Below are 20579 nucleotides of genomic sequence, written 5' to 3' on the forward strand. Positions count from 1 at the left end.
CTCAATCCTCCTCCTTCCTTCCTTTCTGTTTCTTTAATTTGTGCAAAGACAAAATTTCAATTCCCTTTATAATTACAGGCTTAATTCACTACTAATCATAATATTCAACAAGTAAAATTAGGAAGACCACAGCTCCATAGGAGTATAAATTAGGGCTGCTAATAAGGGCTGCTTTATGGATGTTGATTCTACATCATCAAGTATATGAAAACTCAAGCAGTTGTACTTTTGTTTGAGAACATTCCCTTTATCTTTAAAAACTGGTCTTCTATAGAACGCCCATTACTTTCACTGCCCACCTCTCTTCTAATAATAATTTATAATCTCTTAGTAGAAATGATACCTTCCCTTGGGCTCTATCCATAGAGTCTGGATGGCAATCAGCATGAGAAGTCCTGTGTCCTAAGAGTATCAGATGATGTATTCTAAGCCTTGAGCTACTGTCACTGACTTAGATAGATACATGCTCCAATTCACATTCATGAGCCCAGCGTAGAATTAAAAAACACAATCTCCAGTAGTTTACTTGACATCTGTACTTGAGTACCCCATAGACATCTTAAACTTAATCCTGCTTTTTCCCAAGCAACTGCTGAAAATGGAGGAGGGGCAGGTCCTGGTGCCAGATGACCGAAGCCATCTCTTGGGCCACCTGGAGGTCGTTGTGGCCAAGCGGGGGCTACTGGGCCAGAAGGCGGTGGTGCACCGCGAGGGCATCAACATTTCTGGCAATTTGTACTTTAGTACCTGGTCCTCCTTCACAAGAAGACAAACACCAGCCCCTTCCGGGGTACCTACCACTTTCCGGCCGGCCACCGCATATTCGGGAGAACTGTGTGAAGCATGTAGCCCTGTGAGACCCAGCGCAGCTGCCAGGCCGCCCTGGACTGCCTCAAGGGGTCCGAGGGGACAAGGAAAAGCAGAAGCAGATGGCGGTTCCCGCCGCCCTCAAGGTCCTGCGACTGACCCCTAAGAGAAAGTTTACCTACCTGGGGCACCTGGCTCATGAAGTTGGCGGGAAGTACCCGGAAGTGACGGCTGCGCTGGAAGGAAACAGGAAGGCCAAGATCCATTACGGGAAGAAAATGCAGCTCATGAGGCAACAAAACGGGCTGAAAAGAACGTGGAGAAGAAAATCAGTAAGCTCACAGAAGTTTTCAAGACCCATGGACTCCTCCTGGTCTGAGGCCAATAAAAACTTTATTCAAAAAAAAAAAAAAAAAGACTTAATCCTGTACTCAGGTATCCAGTAACCATTTTAAACTTAATCCTGGGAGCTGGCATTGTGGTGAAGCGGGTAAAGCCATGTTCTGCAGCACTGGCATCCCATATGGGCACGAATTGGGTCCTGGCTGCTTCACTTCTGGTTCTGCTCTCTGCTATGGCCTGGGAAAGCAGTAGAAGATGGCCCAAGTCTTGGGTCACCACATGGGAGACCCAGAAGAAGCTCCTGGCTCCTGGCTTCGGATCAGCACAGCTCCGGCTGTCATTCAGTGGATGTGTAGACCTCTCTCTCTCTCTCTCTCTGCCTCTGCCTCTCTGTAACTCCACTTTTCAAATACATAAATAAATCTTTTTTTAAAAAAGGCTTTTTGCCTAATCTTTTAAAATATAGCTATTTACTGTCATTTCTCTTAATTCCCCCAATGGCTTCCATTACTTCGGAATAACGTTTTGCAAGCTTTGTGAGCCATTGTTTTAGAACCATTGTTCTGAATCATTTTTGTAAAATCATATCCTTGAATTTATTTTACCTCATCTGAATCTTTTAAGATTTGGTAGTTTATTTCATCATTTTTATATATATTATAATAAAATATATTTAATTTTAGTTATTCTTGTCACGTTATTTTATTTTTTCATTTCTGACACTTCCCAGCTGATTTCTCCTGTCTTTTCTGATTCTTTTAACCTTCCTTCTTCTCACCTTTTCCCTTTTTTCTTTGTTTGTCATCTGGTTTGCTTGTGTTCTTATTTCCTCCAGGACATTTGATTTGACTCTATGATTTCTTTATTCTATTAGTGGCTATCTTTGTAAGTTTATATTACATATTTTTAACTCTTATTGCCTGTGCTGTCACTTAGACATAAAACCCTATCTATTCACCCATCATACAGGAAATGGAAATTACTGTGCTAATATTCCTTTCTCTCACTCATAGTTTTCTTCCTGATTTAAAGTGGCCCATTTTTGAGAGTTTGGGTTCCAACATTCCATTTCCAAGATTCAACCAGTCATGGAGGACTTAAAGCCAGTTAGGAACTGGACTTAAGCCATGAAGGCAGCATAATCAGTATTTTTGCTCTGATTCTTGTTTTGATTGAATTCAAGTCCCTGCGTTATTTTGCCCAATCAAGGTCATCTCAACAAATCAGTCAAGACAGGCTAGGCATGCTGTGCAATAAACCTCAAATTGCAGTGCTGCAAGTCCCCTTCTCAAGTCACCGGGCTGGGGACTGGGGAGAGTGCTCTGCTCACTCTTCCTACAGGGACCCCAGCTTATGGAACAGTTACCATCTCAGGAATCTGCTTGTAGAAACAGATGGAAAAAGAATTTAGAATCTGTCAGATCTGGCCTAGAGCTTTCTTTGTGGGAACGTTTTGCTGCTGTTGTTGAATTACATTTTTTTTTTAATTAACAAGATGCGATATAGCGTTTCTACTTTGTTGTGTATCCATTTATGTAAATTGCATTTCTCAAGTAGAATTCCTGGAGAACTGATGTTATTGAAATTATTGGCATAAAGTTATTCATGATTCAGACTTTTTTCCTTCTAATGTCTGAAGGGTCAGTAATAATATTCACTCTTTCGTAACTAATATTAGTAAGTTATATTTTTATGGATCATGTTTCCCCAGGTTTGTTAATTTTATTAATTTTTTCAGAGTGGCCTTGTTTCAACAATATTTGTCTCTTTTTTTTGCCACTGATTTATATTTTATTGTACTCATCCATTTACTTTCAGTTTACTTTATTTCAACTTTTTTGTCATTGATTTTAAGCATTTCTTTAAAGCTATTAATTACCTCTCAATGTTGCTTTAGCTGAACTCCACAAACTTTAGTATGTTGTCATTTTATAACCACTCAGTTAAAATTAGTTTCCAATTTGTAATATCTTACTTTACTCATATCATTTAGTGAGTATTCATTAGCAATTTTCTTTTCATTTCCAAATTGGGGCTCTCCTAGTTATCTAGTTACTATTAGACTCTAACTTATTACTATACGGTCATAAAACATTCTATGGATTATATTTTTTTGAAAATTTTTAAAGACTTGTTTTATTTCCCAGTTTGCCTGTCTTAGTTGAGGTTCTAGGTTCTTTTAGGGAACAATTAATTGCATATGACAGTTATTGGGGCATAGTCTTTTGCATAACTTAATTAGGTCAGATTGCTTAAGATCTAGTACTTTACTGATATTTTTCTACTTATGACATCAATTTCTGAGTGCAGGGTGTTAAAATCTCCAAAAATATGGCATTGTCTCCTTCTGTCTTTAATTCTTTAAGCTTTTGCTGTATTTATTTGAAAGCAACCTCACTCAGTACATATTCATGTGATTGCTACTTCTTAATGAACCGATCTTTTTATCATAATGAAATATCTCTCCTTGTCTCTGCTATTACTCCTACCCTCAAGTCTATTTTATCTGAGATTGATATAGCTGATCTTAAAATTGGTTTCCGCATACTGGTTCTTTGCAAGGTACATAATTTCTCACCCTTTTCTTTCAATCTATCTGTGCCTTTTTATTTAAAGTGAATTATTGCAAAATGAAGACACCACTGTAACAAGGATTGAGATGAAGAAATGGAACATAACCAACATTCCAGAAATTGCCACTTGTGGCACTTTGTAACCACAGTCCCTGAAGAGAACCACTAATCTGAATTCTAATACCAAACAGGTTGGCCTATTTTTTAATTTTTATTTTTTATTATTTTATTTTAAAGGTTAAGCAATGGAAAGACAGACATATAGAGATCTCTCACCTGCTAATTCGTTTCCCACTTGCATACAACAGTTGGAACTGCCAGGCTAGTTGAGCCATCACCTACTGCTTCCAGGGTGTTCATTAGCAAGAAGCTGGAATTGGAAGCAGAGCCAGGACTCAAACTCAGGCACTCCAGTGTAGGATGCAGGAATCCCAAGAAAAGTATTAAATACTGAACCAAAAGCCTGACCCTAGCTTGCCCTAGTTTTGAAATTTATGCAATTGAAAGTATACAGCATGCATACTCTTGGTCTCTTTCATTCAACATTATATTTGTGGAATTCACCCATGCTGTTGTGACTTAATCACTTGCAGAGCTGTGTCTATTTCATTGTGAACATAATAGTACAGTTTATTTCCATTTCCACTGTTGATAAATGTTTGCCTTATTTCCAGATTGTGGCTACTATGAGAGTGCCACAACAAATATGTTTCCATGTGCTTTTCGGTATGGAGAATATATGCCTTTCTGTCTGTTATCAGTTAAGGCCTCTTCAAAGCCTTATAAATGTCTTTTAGAACTTTAATATGCATTTTGGAACAATATTGCCAGCGATTCTGAAAGGTGCTTTTGTTTCTTTGTGCATGTGTGACATGGGATCCCATGTTGTGGTTGAGGTTCAAACAGCAAGAGGTCCCCATTAGCCCACTAATCTTCATATTTACCCGAAACAGTCATCCTGGTGTGAAAATTTCCAGAGGGGGCAAGCCCGATTTTCTTAGTGCTGGATGCCAGGAGGATCATAGGCACATAAGAGGTGCTAATGATTGCTGGTCTTTAATCCTGTGAATTTAGTGATAACAGGGCTGCCAGTCTGGGGTTGCTTTGCCTAGATTTAGCATGATCCACACCTCCCTGGCTCACTGCCAGAGTCCTAATGGTTTTGCTTCTGCTTCTGTACTAGACTGGGTTTTAAAATTCACAGGAAACATTCTTATGAGCTCCCTTTTTTTCAGCTGCTAGGTTCTGTCCCCCACCCATCCTACTCTATTCACCTATTTCAGTGCCAAGAAAAGGGAAGTGTGAAATTCTACCCAGCTGGAGTTTCGTTAACTACACATATCAGATGTCATTAGATGGGGAAATCAGTCCTGGGAGGCCTACAAGTCTGCAGAAAATTCCTAGTCTGGCATTTGAGTCTCTCTACAAGTTGGCTCTCACATAATTTTCAACACCATTTCCCATTGCTTCCAATATGCTTTTTTTCTGACACACCAGGCTGCTGTCCTCACTGCTTCCCATCCACTGAAGACACATTTCCACCTCCTTGATTTCTTCATATCATGTCTCCCTCCTGGAAAGACTGACTGTACCCTCCTCCTGTTCTATCTTCTTAAATAGTTCACCTGGATCACATATACACCCATACCACTATGCTTGAAGCATTCTGCTGGATGGATTTGAGAAATAAAAATGAGTAAAATGCAAACTTGCTTTCAAGAATTTTTAATTTTGCCTATGAGGGGAGCATGAGGACAAACCTGGGAGGGGGTGAAGATAATCTCTATGATTGATGAAGGGGGATACCTACATAGCACTAGAATGATCCCTGTGCATCTGTCTCAATTAAAGCTCTTTGGAAAGCTCCAGTAGACAGGGGTGACTACATAATTTGCAAGACACTGTGCCAAATGAAAATGAGGGCTTCTCTGTTAGAAAAAAAAGAAGTATTACAACGATAAAGATGTTGAAAACAGAACATTAAACTAAAGACAAGGCCCTGTGCAGCTTCAGTTTGCCCATGAAGCCAGCCCCACTGTTAGCAACTATTTCAGGGAGATGAAATTGAGAGAAAACCTCACATACCTGACTGTCTTGAGAGGAGATTTAGACAATCAGTTGAGATTGAGATGGAATTAATGACAGATAAATAGAAAAGTAAGCACACACCACCAACAAAATAAGATAACTACTACTTCCAGGAAAAAGAAGACGTTGGGAAGGAAAAGAAAAAGTAATTGTTTATTTTTGAAGCTCAGCTAGGAATACTGTTTGCATAATATATTAGACAACGTTCTCCAGTGAAACAGACCTAATCGTATGTACATATAGAAAGATTTATTGTAGTGAATTGTCTTGCACAATGCTGGGAGTTAAGTCCCAAATTTGCAGGGCAGGCCAATACACTGGAGGCCCAGAAAAGAGATGGTGTTGCAGCTCAAATCCAAAATCAATGTGTCCTCAGAATTCCCTCTGCCAAGAGGTTTTAGTATTTTTGTTAAGGTATCCAGCTTTTTGGTTGAAGGCTTTGCACGAAGCCCATTCACGTCTTGGAGGGTAGTCCACTTTATTCAAAGTCCGTTGATCTAAATGTTAATCTAAAAAATACCTTCACAGTGACGTCTAGACTGGTGTTTAACCAAGTATTTGGGTATGGTAGCCTGGACAACTTGGCATAAACCATTGTATGCAGTCATAATAATTTAAACAGTAAATCTTGATCCAACCAAAATTAAGGTAACTTGTATTGGAAGGATAAGGAGGACAGATAGTGTTTGTGTGTGCATAATAGTGGGGCTTGGAGAGAAAGAAACTAAACCTCACCTTCCATGCAGCACAGTGGGAAGGCAAGGAATTGTGACAAAGCCAACAAGTCAAGAATCGGAAAAAATAACCACGTTTTGTAGGGAAATGGCCATAGATGCCAACAGGATCAGCCTCCTGAGAGGGAAAGAATGGTAGCAGAGTTTGGGAAAGTACTGCCTTGTATCACACAGCAGGCACAGGCATTTGGCTTCTTAAACTATTTGCATATATAATTTTGATTTCAAAATGTAAACAGCTTAAGAAAGGAAAAAGAAGCAAATAACCACAATAGAAAAAAAAAAAAAAGAACAAACACGCAAAGAGAGAAAGCAGTGAGTGTTGATGTGGGGTGAGGCCCACGGCGTGAGAGAAAGGCCCCGTGAGGACCGAGTGATGGAGAATCAGCAAGAATTCTCCTGGGCCAGTGCCGCAGCTCACCAGGCTAATCCTCCACCTGCGGCGCTGGCACCCCGGGTTCTAGTTCCAGTTGGGGCGCCAGATTCTTTCCCAGTTGCTCCTCTTCCTGTCCGGCTCTCTGCTGTGGCCCAGGAGTGCAGTGGAGGATGGCCCAAGTGCTTGGGCCCTGCACCCGCATGGGAGACCAGGAGGAAGTACTTGGCTTCTGGCTTCAGTGCATGCTGGTCACAGCGCGCTGGCCGTAGCGGCCTTTTGAGGGGTGAACCAAAGGAAGGAAGACCTTTCTCTCTGTCTCTCTCTCTCTCTCACTGTCTAACTCTGCCTGTCAAAAAAAAAAAAATAACCAAAAAAACCAAAAAACAAACAAACAAAAAAGAATTCTCCTGGAGAGCACACTGGGCTCAGGCACTCCAGGCACATGGCTGGCATTCAGGGCCTGCTCTGCTTGTGGTTCTTTTACTCCCCCTACACATAAACTTATTGAGGACCTTGCTCAAGTCTCCTCTCATCCTAGACATCTTTCTGCATCTACCTAGGAAGCTGATCTACTTGCTCTAAACTGCTGAATAGGAAATTCGCCTGATAGCCCCTGCATGTTTATTAAGTGAGTCTTCTTTCTTTCACAAGATCCCAGGTGTAATGAGATCAGGATCCTTCCTGATATCAATAAGAGCCAGAGCCACCATTTATTGAGCATCTCTTTTGGTCTGGTCCTGGGCTAGTGCCCTGAACACACATCAAAGTACCCTAACAGTTCCCTGCGAGAAAGGCATTGCTCTTACCTGCCTTTTGGAAAAGCAAATTGAGGGAGTTGTCATGAGAAGTGTCAGGGACAGAATTTAGAAGCAGATCTTTCTTATTCCAACATTCATACTTTTAACCTCACTGTGAGGTTTTTTCGCACAACCTCCCACTTCTTGTTTTAGTGTGTGAGTTTAGGGTAGTGTCAAGCACATAGTAGATAAAGTGAAGCATGTGTGCGTGTACACACACAAAAGAGTGTGTGTGTATGTGAGAGAGAGAGAGAGCGAGCTGTTTAGAAGGTGACTTACTACGCCCTTGCAGAGCAGGTGGAGCCAAATTTCCATAACCAAGCTAAGCTGTCATGGTCACAGAACACAGCTCTTCTGACCCTACATATGCAGCTCATGACAGCTCACTGTGTGTAAACAGATGTCATGTTTAAATCAATCTTGCTTCCTGACAACTTACTTTAAAACAGTAATTATGTGCTCGTTTTTGAATGTGCAGGCCTAGGTAAATTATCTATCTCCACCCTCCTCTCCAAGTTTTAATTTTTTAAATGTAAATTAAGGTTTGTTGCTTTGTTGTTTTTTTAAGAGACCCACAACAGGAGTTTCTTAACTATATAGTGAGGCCAAAACACTCTGTAGAAAGTGAGCAAGAACAGAAGGCAGTGGGGCAGTGTCAATCACAGTAACAGAGCAGGGAGATGTGGGAAGCAAAGGTCATCATGAACACACAGGCCAGCCAGCTGGTCATGGTGAGTGAACAAGGAGCAGCAGGATTCCATGTAGAAAATCCTGGCTTGGTCAGATGTAATCATATGGACAATTCCAGTGACAACAATCATGAGACTATGCAGGGAACCCAAGGCATGGTTGCTGGGAGATGCTCTCATCCCTGAGGATTTGCAGATATAAGACCTGCTAATATGAGGTTTGGCCCATGTCTGAAACAAGAATTAATTAGCTCCCTAATTAGAATGACTCCTCCTTATCCTTCCCCCTCCTCCCATCAGAAAATGCCAGCACAGAAGGAAGAGGATCCTCTTGTCTGTTAGAAGAGTGCAGGACTTTGGAGTCATATATGGGTTTGTATCTCAGTTCTTATTAGCTATGTGACTGTAGGCAAACACTTACCTGAACTATGGAAGATTAACTATGTGTCTGAGCAGCTGTGTCTTAATTTAATGTTGTGTAACTTTAAGCAAGTTGCTTAACATTTCTAAGCTTCAGTTTGTTCAGCTGTAAAATCGATGTATTAATTGTACCTATCCCATAGGGATATTATGGGAAATAAATGCAAGACTTATAAATCACTTACCATAGGGTCTGCCACTAATCATAAAATAATGATTTTCATTCTTGAGGACTTTGATGACTATTTAATAATACAAGGATATTTTTTAAACATCTTGCTCAAAAAAAGTCAACTTAGTTCTGTTTTCTCTACATGGATTAGCATTTAATCATGGCTTTGAAGTGTCCACTTTGAGCTCTGTTAAATGGGCAGACCTGGCAGAGATGAAGGGTACCTGATATTGACCATAATTGTTTTATCCTTTGCAAGGAGAGCCAAAGTGAGGGAAGAGAAGTTAAAAGACAGAAATGTAGTGGATGAAGATAGATCTAAGTGAGACCAAGGACATTACAGGATGGACATCAATAGGAAATGGAGAGTTTACTATCCAGTTGAACCAGAATCACATCGGAATTCTCCATCTCTTCCAAAAGTTCCAAGGATTTCCCTGTAGCAAAAGCAATTCCATTTCAGTCATTCCAAATCCCACCCATCCAGAGTGGATGGCAGGAGGGTGTGGGGAGCAACTCGGACTATACTGTTACTGGAATTAAGACTTATTCTATGCATCTGCTCTCCCACAATATGGCGCTGGGAGAGAAGAAAACAGCTTCTACACAGCTGCCTCCAGTTCAGCCAATAAACTGTAGGACTTGCTCCTGATTGGAGAGCAGCGTACTCGGCGTGTGGGCAGCCGAGTTAGGATTGGCGGAGGAGGACTATAAAGGAGGAGAGAGACGGCATGCACCAGGAACATCTAAGGGGAACACCTGAAGGAACACCTGTGCAGCCCCCGAGAGAGCCGGCCGGCGGTGTGCCGCTCCCCTGCGGAAGTGGGGAATGTGGCCAGGGGGAACTGCCCTTCCACGGAGGTGGAAGGGACAGTAGCCAACCCGGGAAGAACCAGCAGCAAACCCGGGGAGGGCCGAGCAGACGAAAGAACAGCGCAGGGTCCTGTGTCGTTCCTCCACGAAGAGGGGGAGCGACATAATGGTGCCGTGACTCGGATATGAAGCCTAGGCAGGGCTTAGTGTCGTTCCTCCATGAAGACGGGGAGCGACAGGAGGGACCCCAGCCACAGAAGGCTCACAAAATGTCTGAGCTAGAGATATGCATTCTCTCAAGGAGCAGCCTCTGCCTGGTCTGTGCATGACTTTGAACTCCTCCTAGATTCCAACACTGATGCTGTCCATCTTAGTTCTGAACTACTTTCCAAGATCTGGACTCCCTTCCTCCCATTTTACACTGCTCCTTACCTTCCCAGCTTCTGATCTGGCTACCTGTCCCCATTTTCATCCCTGCCTCATCCCCTAAAACAGGCCTTGGCACTGGCTCAGGGTTTACAACTAGGTTTCCCAAACCTAGGAAATATCTCAGGCTCTCTTCCTCCACTGCCATAAGCTCCTGGAGCAAGAATTTCTCTTGTTTTCCCTTGAGGTTTAGTGTCTTCTTGTAATTACAGGGTCACACAATCTCCAGTATCAAAAGCGGGCATTCCCTGCAGGTCAGATGCATCCCTAACTGTTTCTAAAGAGCTTCTGGACAAGAAGAGTTCTTTTTCTAACCCTCAGAGCACTACAGCCATCCTTTGAGGTCAAAGATATGTTTTTTGTACGATTGCTTTGTTGAGTTTCATTTATTCAGAGAAAGAAGCCATGACACATCATTTCAATGGGAAAAAGTAACTGTCAAGATCCAGAGAAATTAAACATAGCAGTGAGCACAAGAGGATGCATCCAGAAACCTCAGTATTTCCAAGCTGGAAGTGTCTTTAGAGTCTACCTATCCCAGGGACAGTGGCCATTTGACTTAGGTCCCAGAGAACAGTGGAATATAGCCAGAACTGGACCTCAACATCCCAATCTCTTGGTCCATGGCTTGTTCTGTCACATAAGCCCATTTCCACCCTGTGTGTATCAGCTAAACAGACACACCATTGGCCTCTAATGGTAAACCAGGCTCTCCCAATAGTGTGCATGACACACATCAAGAATCTCTGCTTGTTTGCAGACTGCTGTTTGCTCCAACCCAGTGCCATCCACTCAGCAGATCATGGTTCCATCTTTCATGGTCGATCTTCCTGGACATTTGAAATTGAACTTTGTTTTTTGCTTTGGTTCCCCCTCTAGCACTGCAGAAGTTTCTGGCCTACATTGGCTTTTTTGGGACTAAAACTTAAAATGGGGTCCATTGATGAGTGTGCAGTCTAGGTCTGCCTGGTCCCTCAGGAAGGATCATTTCAATACCCCTTTAAATGAGGCATCACAAGTGTTTGCCCAATGACACTTGAGACCAAGGGCTGAGAGAAAGCTAATGGCAGCAGCAGTGATCCTGAGCTGGAAAAAGGGACTGTGGCTAGAATTCAATCTATAGGCGCTAAGATATGGAAGAGCTGTTTTCAACAGTGCATAAAGTCTATGGATTCCTCTTATATTTCTTCTCCTTTCATTCCCTTTAAATGTCTCCAAACAGCAGGATAAGTGTTATCTCTAATATAGACACCTGGGACTTGCTCTAGACGTACTTATCCAGAATCCAAGATTTCTGAATCAACAATACACATTAATGTTGAAAAGCCTACCAAATTTAAAGACCATGGCCTTTTACCACAATGACTGCTAACCCAGCCTCCAGCTGAAACACTGTAGTGATGAGGAAGTGGTACTGAGAGAGCCTTTTAAAACCCAAGTAGATGCTGTCAGTCCCGGGCTTGAAGCCTCAGCAATAGCTTTCCCCAGAGGAGAAGCCCAAATCATCATGCTGCTTTCTGTATTGACATGCCCCAGATCTTTGCTACTTCTCTGGTCTCATCTCCTCCCACCTTGCCCCTCTTTTACTCTGTTCCAGCAACAGTGGGCTCTTTACCATTCCTTGAACACCCTGAGCACATCTTCAACAAGTGTCCACTAAAGCCACTTTCTTTTTTTTTTTTAATCTTTTTTTTAAAAAGATTTATTTATTTATTTTAAAGTCAGAGTTACACAGAGATAGGAGAAGCAGAGAGAGAGAGAGGTCTTCCATCTGCTGATTCACTCCCCAATTGGCCACAATGGCCAGAGTTGCACTGATCCGAAGCCAGGAGCCAGAAGCCTCCTCCAGGTCTCCCACATAGGTATAGGGGCCCAAAGACTTGGGCCATCTTCTACTGCTTTTTCAGGCCACAGCAGAGAGTTGGCTCAGAAGTGGAGCAGCCAGGTCTCAAACAGGCGTCCATATTGGATGCTGGCACTTCAGGCGGCAACTTAACCCACTATGCCACAGCACTAGCCCCTAAAGCCACTTTCATCATGGTGACACCTCCTGTCCCCACATGCCATCTTCCCTCCCAGCTGGACTTAGGTGCTTGCCTTCACCCTAAGTTAATACTATTCCTACATGCACCCTATCCCCATAGTTTGCTCAGTTCCCTTCTGCTTGATTCTCTCCTGCTCAGTATCACAGTAGAAAGACCCACCACGAGCTGTGCCTGCTTCTCTCTCACTGCAAATCAGCACTTGCCCTTAGCTGGGATGTAGCGCCTTGGTCAGTGCTGGAAGATTCATTTCCCCAAACTCCTTGCAACATCATCTCCTCACAACTGGTCTGTGGCCTGTAATTTAAGAACTCCTCTTAGTATAAGGTGTTAAGTTAAGGAAGTTCATGGCCTTTGTGATAACTCTAGCTCATATGGACTTCTGACAGTGACCTTGTATTAACAGCTTACCCATTTGTCAAAGGTCAACAAAAGCATCCTGTCCCTATTTTAATATTCATAACTGGTACACCACCAACATCACCTTTCTATCAACAAAAGTCATGATAAATATTGCTTTAAAAAGACTCTTCCATAGGGTGAGAGTTGATGTGTCCACAGAAGGATAATGTGTCCAGGACTCTCCCAAATAAGCCTTCCAGATACTGAGGGCACAGCTGCATAAATGTCCCCTGCCATACCCCAAGAGAGACACGTGCTTCTCCACGCAGTGGCAATGTGAAAGCCATTATCACTTCATCAGCCTGCCCTCAGCACTCCCCGTGAACCTACTGCCTGAATGAAATGCTTTGACCAGGCCAGCCCAGCCTCCTTCCTCCCACGTTCCTGGACAGAAATGAAAGGGAATTTGCTAACCACTTTCTAAGAGAGTCCAGTAACTGATATGTGCTCTGGGGACCATGCTCCCCACCCTCCACCTCACCCAGCGCAGTGCTGCAATGCGGCGGTCTGGGATTTTTCTCTAGTGGCTGCCCTGGGACCTGGGAGTGGGCAACACAGTGGTTTCCATTGTTTCTCCCTGGCTAAGGAGGCTTCTCATATGGTGTATAGGGTTGAACTGCAAAGCCAAGGCATTTCCTAGGGGGTTTGCTTCAGTTCAATTCTACCTTCTGAAGATTTGGCAGATCTCAAGGCATCCTGAGACCAAGGCAAACACAGATACACACAATAGCCCCTTCTTCCTGTCTTCTGTCAGGACTCTGATATACTCGGGAGAGCTACTCCTGTAGCGGGTACTTTAGTCGAGTCTAGAAGAGCCAGGAGAGTGTGCAGGCCCGGCATCCCTGCGCTGCACCTCCTCAGGAGCTCAGGGTGCATGAGGCACAAAATCTCCCTCATCCACAGCTGACCTTCTTGGGAGCTTCAAATGCCTCTTCTGAGACCTTGTAGTCAACAGTAATCAAATGTTTCCATAAAGAACTTGTTTAAAAACCATCACTGAAGGGCCAGAGCTGTGGCACAGCTGGTTAAAGCCACAGCTTGCTGTGCTGGCATCCTATTGGTACATCGGTTCAGTCCTGGCTGCTCCACTTCTGATCCCTGCTAATGCTAATGGGAAAGTAGCGGAGCTTGGCCCAAATCCTTGGGCCCCTGCAGCCATGTGGGAAATCTGGATAAGGCTCCAGGCTCCTGGCTTCACCCTGGCCCAGGCCTTGCCATTGCAGCCATTTGGGCAGTAAACCAGCAGATGGAAGATTTTTCTCTCTCTGTCTCCTCTTTCTAACTCTGCCTTTCAAATAAATAAATAAATCTTTTTAAAAAAGTTCACTGCACTAAGTTTCATGAAATTGTGCTACAGGTATATAAACATGTTTAGCATGGAAACCATAGTGTTCCTCCTCACTCCAATTTGTGAAAGGACTTGCAATAGATATGTTACAATGGTCTACTCTGATCCAAACCAGGAAGCCTCTTCCCAACCTCTTCCCCCATTTAGTAATGGTGACCATGGTGCTGTGGGCCATCATTCCTGTCCAGGAGCAAGGCAGACATGGCCAGGTGATTACCAATCACATCCATCACATCCACTAATGTCTTTGGGAACTTAAGACAAGGCTACAGGTGACCACAGTGATCACGTGGGATAGACATATCAGAAGCAACTCCTGGCCATCCAGAGATCTGTAACATCAACGTTAGTCTTTGGCTGGGTATTCCAATCACCTGAGATGTCTGGGGTAAAACAAATAAGCAAACAAGCAAAAATACCAGCTCTAACCTGGACAATGAAGGCAGTCTTCAAGGGTGAAGCGGGTCCCAGGCACCACTGGCTTTTTCAAATAAGCTCAGGAGATTCTAATGCACAGCCAGTGTTGAGAACCTCTAAGCATTAGTTGGCATCTCCAATAAAGTTTAACTGGGGTGGCTCAACATTGCAAAGGTCCTGGTCCTCACTGACATGACTAACTGCTGATCACAGAGCATAGGCCCATCAGTGGCAGTGACAAAGACTGATAGAGACACAAAGCAAGATCTACTTATGAAGATGTTTTAATTGTGGATGTATTATTTCAAGAAAAAGCACAGTATTAATGGTTTCTAAGAGTTACCGTAGGTAGTTTTAAGATCCTTAATTAGAAAATCCAAAATCTGAGATGCTCTAAAATTCCAAACCTTTAGAGTATGATTTGCAGGTTTCAGAGCATTCTGGAGTTTGGATTTTTGATGCCTAACTGGTAAAGTCTATGAAAATATGACAAAATCTGAAAAAATCCAAAATCTTAAATGCTCTGGCCCCAAGCATTTCCAGTAAGAGAAATTCAATCTATAGTTTAAAAGAAAATATCACATTTTGCAGAGCTGAAAGGCTCTCAGACGTCAGATGGCTTTATTCAACCTTTGATTTTTATATGTAGAAGCTGAGATCCAAACAGAATGGAACTTACACCACTAACAAGTAGCTGAGCCAGGAAAAAAACTGAGTCCTCTCCTCTACCAGGACAGTGGCAAAAGCTGTGTGTACCAACTTCAGCTCCCATCCACCCTCAGTTAAACCACTCACCACCAGCCCTGTCCCTGATCCACACCCCAGTGCCCCCATCTCTGTGATGCATCGCACAGCACAGGCAGTACTTTCTGGTTATGGCAGCTGGCTTTATATGTCCTTTCTAGACAAGCATGTGTTTCTTACCTTATAAACATCTGAGTTTGCTGGCACCTGCTCTTCATATGCTAGCATATGATTCTAGAAATGCCTGGCTCTCCAAATGCAGCCTCAGGCTGTCACTGCCTCTTTCCAGTGACTCCCAGCCTACAGCAGCAGGTTCCCTCTGCAGGGATGAATAGACAGGTCTTCCTGTGCTTGCCCCAAACTGTTAAAGGAGTGGCATCATCCTTCCTCTAAACATTTTACCGCTAACAACTAAGATGGTATATGATTTGTATATCTTGCCCAAGCATTCTTGCAAGCAGTATTTTCTTCCAGAAAACTCAAATCCTCAACATAGATGAGGTGTGTGCTCAGGGAGTTGCTCTGTTGGTTCCCCTGGTAATTCAGGTGAGATCCCATAGGGCACTAGGCAAGAACAACTTGGGTGACTTGAAGTCTGCGGTTCTACCTTTAAGATCTTGGTGCCCTTTGCTCCTTACCACCTCACACCTTCTGAGTTCACCAGCAGCCTCCTGAGCTGTCCCCCTAACCTTGCTCAGCTCACCACCTTGAGTGTTGCCATTCCCAGTCCATCATGTAACAGCTGCCAGAAAGCTGCTGCTAAAGCAGAACTTGGCTCCACAATGTTTTTTGGCAAAAGCAGCCTTCCTCAAGTTAAAAAAGAAACTTAGAAATCATTGTACCACCTTAACACGCTCAACAGCCCTGCATGGCAGAGTAGGGTGGAAGGGGAGGGAATCAGGCTACCCAGGGGGGACATTTGAACCAGAATCTCAAGGGAAATCTGGAAAATGGCCAGGGTAGGTACAGCCCTGTACACATGTGAGTGTTTGTAAATATGTGCATGGCCTTTGGGGCTGGCATGGGTTCACTTAGGAAGGGGCTGTGTTGCTGCTCCAGGGCTCAGCAGATTCTCTGCACCCTCCCTCAGGCTCTCGCCCAAGTCATATGGTGATATAAATAGTGGCCCCATAATCATAGCACCATTGTGTTGAGTCACACCCTGAAAACAGTGCCTGGTAATCCTAGTCCGTAGCCTTCTCTGCCTTCTGACCAAGTGCACATTCCGGATAAGCCCTCCTTGACCAGCCCTATCCACTTGGTCCTCTCTTCACATACCTTCTGCTCCAGCCAATACGAATCCCCCAGGGTCCTCATCTCTCCAGGTTCCTCTTCACCACACCTTGCTCTGCTGTTCCCTGTCAATGCTACCACCATGCCTCAGTCTTCACCTGCCTGAATACCTCTTGCCCCACCAGGCTCTGCTCCCTGAAACTGCAGTGGGAAGGCACTCTCCTTGCCCTTCTGTTTCTTGGTATCCAAAGTATATTCTCTTAATTCTTGGATGTGCTTAAGCTCCTTTAAAATTGATCTCATGAGACCCGCACTGCGGCTCAATAGGCTATTCCTCCGCCTGTGGCGCCGGCACACCGGGTTCTAGTCCCGGTCGGGGCGCCGGATTCTGTCCCGGTTGCCCCTCTTCCAGGCCAGCTCTCTGCTGTGGCCAGGGAGTGCAGTGGAGGATGGCCCAAGTGCTTGGGTCCTGCACCCCATGGGAGACCAGGAGAAGCACCTGGCTCCCGGCTTCAGATTAGCACAGTGCGCCGGCTGCAGCGCGCCTGCTGTGGCGGCCATTGGAGGGTGAACCAACGGCAAAGGAAGACCTTTCTCTCTGTCTCTCTCTCTCTCTCACTGTCCACTCTGCCTGTCAAAAAAAAATTGATCTCACGAGGCTAGTGCTGTAATACAAACAGGTTAAACTGCCACTTGCAACACCAGCATCCCAGCTACTCTGCTTCCAATCTAGCCTCCTGCGTTGTGCCTGGGAAGCCAGTGGGAAATGACCCAAGTACTCAGGCTCTTCCACCTATGTGGGAGACCCGACAGAGTTTCTGGCTCCTGGCTTCAGTCTGGCCCAGACATGGCTGTTGAGGTCCTCTTGGGAGTGAACCAGCGGATGGAAGAAGTGTGTGTGTGTGTGTGTGTGTCCCTTTCTCTGTCTCTCTTCCTTCCAAATAAACAAATGAATCTTTTATAAGATAGATTTCAGTCTCAAGTTGAAATCTTAAATTGTCAAGACAAATAATTTCGCCAGTGCTGTGGCTCAATAGGCTAATCCTGCCTGCGGCACTGGCACACCGGATTCCGTCCCGGTTGGCCCTCTTCCAGGCCAGCTCTCTGCTGTGGCCCGGGAGTGCAGTGGAGGATGGCCCAAGTCCTTGGGCCCTGTGCCTGCATGGGAGACCAGGAGAAGTACCTGGCTCCTGGCTTCGGATCAGCGCGATGCGCCGGCCGCAGCGCGCCGGCCATGGCAGCCATTGGAGGGTGAACCAACAGCAAAAGGAAGACCTTTCTCTCTGTCTCTCTCTCTCTCACTGTCCACTCTACCTGTCAAAAAATTAAAAAAAAAAACTTAAAAAGACAAATAATTTGGCCTCTACCCTATGACAATTCTATAAGCTTTCACGTGACCTCCACTCTCTGACATGCTTTAATCTGGCATCTCCATAAGTGATCTAACCTCTATCTTCTCTTTGTCTTTTCTGTGGCTTTCAAGGAGCCTTCATCCCCATGACCTCTAGTCTCAGCTTTCAGGACTTAAAAGTCTGAGACTGGGGCCCCAGGATGGCTGTTGTGCTCCAGCCTCTGAGCCTGTGTGTGTCACTTAACCTCTATGGACATCAGTTTCCTATTCTATAAAAAGAGCAGCTTAACCCAAACAATCCTTCAGGTCCATCTGCAAACTCAACATTTTCCAGTTCTAAAATTCAAATGTTATGTGTGCTAATCTCCTATATACACACACTTTCACAATCATTATATTTCTATGAAAGGGGACATGCAGCGAAATGCAAGCAGCAGCTCTGGTAGATCCCTGTGATTTTTCTGACCGCCCTGTTCCAATGGGCCCTTTCCTCGGGGAGTCCTTGTTTTTCCCGCAGTCTTTGAACCTCTCTCAGGCCTGCTCATTATTTTGTTGTCTGAAGTTAGGCAGGAACGTTTCTGTGATTAATTAAGCAAAAGGCCCCGATGCTGGTTGTGCAAGAACCATCAGATAATCACGCCTTTGGGGTGCTCGCCAGGCCTGGGGAGCAGCCAGGCTGGGGTCCTCAGAGGGGTGATTAACTCTGGGATGCTCAGGCATGCCCTCGACACGTGGCTGCCCCAGACCCCGTCCCACTTTGTGGAAGTAAAGACTCAACTGGCAGGGTGTTGCAGGGGTGGGAAGGTCGGGGCTACAAGGTCCCACCACCATGATGGGCCCAATTATAGAGCACGGGGACTGTTGAACCAGAAGACTTTGAAACAAGAATTCTCAGGCTTTCCTGAAGAGATACAGAACTCCCAGCAGGACCTGGCGGAGCAGATGGGAGGAAGCTGACAGGGCAGTTCCCTATGTTTTAGGACCTAAGCCTATGTGACAAAGTAGCACAATCTGGATAGCTTGCAACAGCAGGTATGTGCTCTCTAACAGTTCTGGGAGCTAGACACCTGGATTATTCGTTCTTTCTGGAGGCTCTGAGCAAAATCGCATTCCTGATCGCTCTCGTAGCTTCTGGGGGTTGCTAGCATTCCTTGACTTTCCTTGGCTGATAGATGTGCACCTCCAATTTCATCATCTGTTGTCACTTGTCATTCTTTCCTGTACAGCCATCTCTGTGTTAAAACACACCTCTCCTTTCTCTTTTACAGATACCAGGCATTAGACTGAGGGCCTACCCTGAACCTAAACAACCTTACCTTTGCATTTTCGAGGTATCCTTTTCCAAATCAGGCTACATTCACATCCTTGGGATTACGAATTTAATGTACCATTTGGGAGGACACAATTCAACTCCCTATAACTGGCTTTTTCTATGGAGCACCTGCGTAAAGTTTCATTTTAAAATAAAGCATTCCACAACTGAAGCAAAGTTGTAAATAAGGGTTGTACAACATTAGAGGGGCCATGATAAAAATGTTCTCACTCTAGAACCTTCTCTGAGGCTGTGATGCCGGCCTCACGGGGGATCCACAGCAGAAAACTGGACAGGAGGCTCCCCTTCACCCTCAGTGCCATTCTGCAACTCTAACTCCAATGTCTGGCCTGATGTCAAAGTGAGGGTTCAGTCCTGGGTGACCTCTGTCCTCAATGAGTTGTATTATGAGAGTTAACTGTAAAACTTGTTCTCAAACAGTGTGTGTATGTGTGTGCACAAATTTTGAAATCTTTGTTTGGTATAGAGTTGGTCTTCTGTGTACAAGGTTAAGGAAAATGAATCTTAATGGAGAATGGGACTGGGAATGGGAGAGGGAGGAGGAGGAGGGCTGAGAATGTGGATGGGAGGATGGGCATGGTGGAAGAATCACTATATTCCTAAAGTTGTACTTATGAAATTTGTATTCCTTAAATAAAAGGTTTCTTTGGGAAACAAGAAAGAAGAAGGAGGAGGAGGAGGAAGAGGAGGAGGAGTTGGTGGTGGTGTGGACTTTTAAGGGATGGTACCTAGTGGGAGGTCCTTCAGCTGATTCAAGTGGGCCCTTGAAAGGGATGTGGCACCTATTTTTCTCAGCACCTGGTTAGAGATGTGACTGCATGCCCCCAGTAATATGTGCTCTTTCCATTGCCAGTGCTATTTTCCACGAGATCCTCACCAAAACGGAGCTGATGCAGGCACCTCTGAAACCTTGAACTTAAGAAACATGTTTGATTATAAAGTTAGCCCTCTCAAATGTTTCATTATAATGGTTAAAACCTGAGTAACACAGGGGTAGAGAGAGCAAGAACAAATCAGAACCCACAAGCATGAGCTGGAGCCCATAAGAGAGACCAAAACCAGCACCAGTCCTTATGCTCTCTGACTTTGTTGGCGTGGCTGTCCTGCAGACAGGAACCTTTATCAAGGAGCTAAATACACACCCTTGCCCAGGAGTCAGAGAAGCTGAAGGAGGTACCAGGGGAAGGTGGAATAATGTCAGGCCAGGCTGCCACTCACTTTACACTGAGGAAGTGAACTGGCAGACAATTGACAGAGTGAATAAGCTATAAAATGGTTGCCTCCCCTTAGAATCTCCCTGTGCTCTGCCATGACTGTAAACATGCAGGGAAAAGGTTTCTGGGAACCATAGTTCCTCCTGGTCAAGTCGGCACATTTCAAAACCAGCATATTGAATTAAGGCCTCTCAGGGCAGGATTTGGGCAATTAAGACGCCCAAATCCTATATCAGAGTGCCTGTGTCTGATACCTGC

At 44.4% G+C, this 20579-nt stretch overlaps 1 pseudogene; it reads left to right on the forward strand.

The window, feature by feature from the left end:
• Positions 1-598: 598 nt before the first annotated feature.
• On the forward strand, positions 599-1186 carry LOC127492359 (large ribosomal subunit protein uL13-like; annotated as a pseudogene).
• Positions 1187-20579: the final 19393 nt, after the last annotated feature.

Source organism: Oryctolagus cuniculus, chromosome 1, assembly GCF_964237555.1.
Source record: "Oryctolagus cuniculus chromosome 1, mOryCun1.1, whole genome shotgun sequence".
Lineage (NCBI taxonomy): Eukaryota > Metazoa > Chordata > Mammalia > Lagomorpha > Leporidae > Oryctolagus > Oryctolagus cuniculus.